We start from the raw sequence: 4,863 nt of genomic DNA on the forward strand, positions 1-4,863 counted from the left end.
GAGATCATGACCTGAGCCAAGGTTGGATGCTAAACAACCTGAGCCACCCAGGCACCCCTTAACCAGGTTTTAAATGTACAGTTCAGTGGTATTAAGTATATTCACATTGTTATGTAACAGATCTCCATAACTTTTTCATCTTGCAAATTAGAAACTTTTGTGTAATGAAGAAGTCCCTGTGAATCAGCATTCTACTTTCTGTTTTTATGAAGTTGACCATTCTAGATAGTAAGTGAAATCATACAGAATTTGCCTTGTTGTGACTGACTTATTTCACTTAGCGTAATGTCCTCAGAGTTCATCCGTGTTTGGCTGTGTCAGAATTTCCTTCCTTTTAAGGCTGAGTGCTATTCTATTGCATGTACATTTCACATTGTGTTCATACATTCGTCTGTCCGTGGGCATTTGGGTTGCTCCCACCTCTTGTCTATTGTGCATAATGCTGCTGTGAATTTGGAGATGGAAATCTTTCTGCCAGACCCTGCTTTCAATTCTTTTGGCCATCTGCCCAGAAGTGAGATTGCTGGACCATATGGTAGTTATATTTTTAATTTTTTGAGGAAACTACCATTTTTCCATAGTGGTTACACCATTTTAAAATCCCACCAACAGTGTAAGAGTAGGCTTTTTAAATATAAATCAGATCATGTCTCTTTCCTCTTGAAATCCTCTATCAGAACTCTAATTTTCTCAGGTTGGGAGCCTAAATAGTTTCTGAGGGCTATATGGTCCTGTGTGGTCTGCCCTACTTTACCTTTCCTGCTTCATATTTCACTACACTTGCCTTTCTTCAGAAAGCTCTGTCAGTCCTACAGCCCACTACAGTGGGCAAGCCCACTTCTTGCCCAGCTCAGACGCTTTCATGGTTGTTTTTCCTTTTCATTTGGAATGTAGCCCACCCAACTCTTTATGTGGGAATTCTGTCATTCTTCAGGATTCAACTCATACATCATCATTTTACAAAGTGTCCACTGACCTCCTCTACTGAATAAGGTTTCTCCTTTGTGCTCTCTTGGAATACTTTCTCATTTCCTTAACAATCTGGAATTGTTTTGTTTATTTGTTAATTTTGTTTTGTCAGTCACTTCTACTAGAAGGGAAGCTCCATAAGAGAAGGAATGTTGTCTGTCTTGTTTATTATTGAATCCAAGAAGCTAGTGCCCCTAATAAACCTACAGGTTATTCTTTGCTCAAGACTGAACAAGTCTTGTCCAAATTAAGGAAGGGGTAGCTATTTTAGGGTAAAGAATGGCATGCTTAAGAAGTTTCCCTGGATTTTTAATTTTTCACATCTTGATGAAACTTTTACAAGAAAGAAGAAGAAAACACACACAAAAATGAAAATGTAGCTAAGAATGGAATGGACCAAGACAAATACAAAGTGAGGCCAGAAGTTGCCCATAGCTTTAAGAGCTAAGTTGTTTTGTTTTGTTTTGTTTTGTTTTGTTTTACCATGAATAGAAAATGTACACCAACTGACCTCTGTTAACCTTGCCAAGTCTACCAGTTTATGAAAGTCCAAACTATACAGAAGTCTAATCTTTCAGACCCTGTTGTCATGGATGATAAATTTATCAGTTATATTTCAGATTTTGAATTGAACATCTCAGGCAATTTATTCTGCAAAATTCCTTGAAATGTTAGTTGCATGTTGCAAATTTTAAGGGGAGGTGACAAGCTTAGTTACACTGTAGCACATAAATGGTGATCTCCTTTTGGTAATATTTCTATGGCTCAGAATAAACTTAATTTCTGTCTAAGACAACTGTTTAAGGCTCTGCTCTGTATGAAGTCCTCTGGAGGAAACAACGTAAGAACCTGCCTTCAAGCATTTTAATATCTTCAGATGTTCTGCTCTGTTATCACTCCTCTCTGACTTTGAACCTGCTGTTCCTTTGCCAATACCCTTGCTGTTTCTTTGCGTAATGCTTTCTCATTTTGTAAGATAAATCACAGGTGTCCTATTCTCCAAGAAACTATCCCCTTATACCCCCAAAGCCAGATTAAATGTACCTCCACGGGAACCTATGTATACTATACTTTAATGTGGCATTTCATCAATTCTAAGATGCACTTTTTAATATTTAGCATCTCTAAAATCAAATGTGTCTCATCAATGACATCCTAGATTGATTAAATTTGTTATTCTCAGTTACTGAAAAGGGAGCTCATGGGAGCTGGGGCTGTGGTTCATCTTTCTAAATATTTTCAGTGTCTATTACAGTGCCTCAGTAACTCACTATAAGTGCTTAACAAAAGGACAGAGGGATAGAAAAGCTACAAACTCACTGATGGATGGCTTCATTATGAGAGAAGTGTAAAATGAAGATAAATAGAGGTTATATCTGTTTGGGAAAGATCAGGGGAGACCAGAAAAGTGGACATTTGAACAGAATCTCAAACAAAGAGAACGAAATTTCCCACCCAATAATTCAAGGAGCATCATTCAAGGCAGAAGCAAGAGCACAAACAGGAAAGTGAGAAAGATGAGTGAGACTTGGGGAAAAAAAAGTTGTTTGGCTAATTTTGGTGGAATGCAAATGGGTAAAGAAGTACAGTCAGAGGAATGTGGAGAGAGATTAAGAGTGGCGTGAATACTATGACAAAGTGTCCATGTTTTGTTCCAGAGCACAGAAAAGGGCTTTAAAGGGTGAGTGATATGGTGAAGTTGTGCTTAACTATGTGCCCAGGGGTGATTGGTTGAATGACTTGACTTGTGGAGAGAATGCAGATAAGAAAAGTAGATACCACCTTTCCACGCTACCCAGGAAGGGGTCCATATGGCATTGTTTTGCGTTCACATCATAACTTAAAGGAAAACTTCCACAATGCCTGGACCCTTTTGATGTCCTGCAAATGAAAGAGGAGGATGTCCTCAAATTCCTTGTATCAGGAACTGATTTAGATGGCACCAACCTTGACTTCCGAATGGAGCAGTACAGCTACAAAAGGAAAAGTGATAGTATCTACATCATAAATCTGGAAGAGAACCTGGGAGAAGCTGCTGATGTGGCAGCTGCAGCCATTGTTGCCATTCAGAACCTAGCTGATGTCATTGTCATATCATTCAGGAATATTGGCCATTGAGCTATGCTGAAGTTTGCTGCTGCTACCAGAGCCGCTCTTTTATTATTATTATTATTATTATTATTATTATTTTTAACGTTTATTTATTTTTGAGACAGAGAGAGACAGAGCATGAACGGGGGAGGGTCAGAGAGAGGGAGACACAGAATCTGAAACAGGCTCCAGGCTCTGAGCTGTCAGCACAGAGCCCGACACGGGGCTCGAACTCACGGACCGCGAGATCATGACCTGAGCCGAAGTCAGCCGCTTAACCGACTGAGCCACCCAGGCGCCCCCAGAGCCACTCTTATTGCTAGCCACTTCTCTCCTGGAACCTTCCCTAACCGGATCCAGGAACCCTTCTGGGAGCTGAGACTTCTGGTGGTTACTGACCCCAGGACTGACCACCAGCCTCTCACAGAGGCATCTTGTGTTAACCTGCTTACCATCGCTCTGCGTAACACAGAGTCTTTTCTGTGCTGTGTAGACATTTCTATCCCTTGCAACAACAAGGGGGCTCACTCAGTGGGTCTGATGTGGTGGAGTCTGGCCCAGGAAGTTCTCCACATGTGTGGCACCACTTCCCATGGGAGGTCATGCTTGATCTCTGCTTCTATGGAGACCCTGAAGAGATTGAAAAGGAAGAGCAGGCTGCTGCTGAAAAGGCTGTGACTGAAGAGGAATTTAAGGGTAAATGGACTACTTTAGTTCGCTGCTATTTAACCTGAAGTTGCAGACTGGTCTGAAGGCTTGCAGCTGCCCTCTGTGCCTATTCAGCAGTTCCCTACTGAAGACTGGAATGTTCAGTCTGCCAGTGAAGACTGGTCTGAGGCTCTCATTGCTCAGGCCACTGAATGAGTAGGAGCAACCACTGAGTGGTCTTAAGCTGCTCTTCTGCAGAGGCAAACAAAAGGGAAATGAGGTTGACAGAAAGTAAAGTTTCTAAAAGTTGAAAAAAAAACAAAACTAGTTACTAGGTGGCTATCGCTTATTTAACAAACGTTTATTCAGCACCTACGTAGGTATTACAGCAATAAATAAGATTTAGTCTTATTTATTGAATCTATAAAGGTGAACGTCAAACAAACAGGCAAAAATTATAAAATAAAAAGTACTCTGTGTGTGCACAGGTCGCTATCAGTCCTGACCCTAGTCGGGTTGGACACAGGTGTCAGGGGAAGTGGATCAATCAAAGAGGCTTCTGGGAGGAGGTATCATCTTAACTGAGCCCTGAAGGTGAAGAGATGGCAAAGATATCTGGAAAGTAGCAAGTACAAAGTCCCAGTGGTTATATATTACTCTTACTCTGAATTACAAATAATTCAGAATGGAATGGTAAGTTGGTGGGGTGGGGGGAAATGGAGAGGTAGGGAAAGGTTGCTGTGTTGATGTGGGGAGAGTCAAGAATGTAGTTGGAAAGGGAAATAAGAGGAAAGTGTAACATTCTGGGGAGAGGAAACAAGGGCCTGATGGGGAAAGCGCAATGGAGATGGAAAGAAGAAGAGTCCTTGCTGAAGCAGAATCCATTTAACTTACATTAGACTCATTCATTTGGCAAAATGTAGTAAATCCCTGAGACTTGCCATAGGGGTACTGAGATGACTACAATTATTGGATCACTGCCTTCATCAAAGAACTTGCAGTCTAATGTGAAGTCATTTTGGCTTTGACTCTGATGTTAGGTGTCATGTTCTGTTAATTGGGTTAGGTTGATCTTACTCTGGAAGTCATGAGAAGAGAAAGATGCTGGAGGATCATCTTCTTCTGTGTGTGTTGTGTGTGGGTGACCAGGCAAAT

The 4,863-nt window shown here is 41.1% G+C and overlaps 1 pseudogene; it reads left to right on the forward strand.

Moving 5' to 3' along the window:
* The first annotated feature begins 285 nt into the window (after positions 1-285).
* Positions 286-3,951, forward strand: LOC122231479 (annotated as a pseudogene).
* The last annotated feature ends 912 nt before the right edge of the window (positions 3,952-4,863 follow it).

The sequence above is a fragment of the Panthera tigris genome, chromosome D1 (genome assembly GCF_018350195.1).
Source record: "Panthera tigris isolate Pti1 chromosome D1, P.tigris_Pti1_mat1.1, whole genome shotgun sequence".
In the NCBI taxonomy this organism is placed as follows: Eukaryota; Metazoa; Chordata; class Mammalia; order Carnivora; family Felidae; genus Panthera; species Panthera tigris.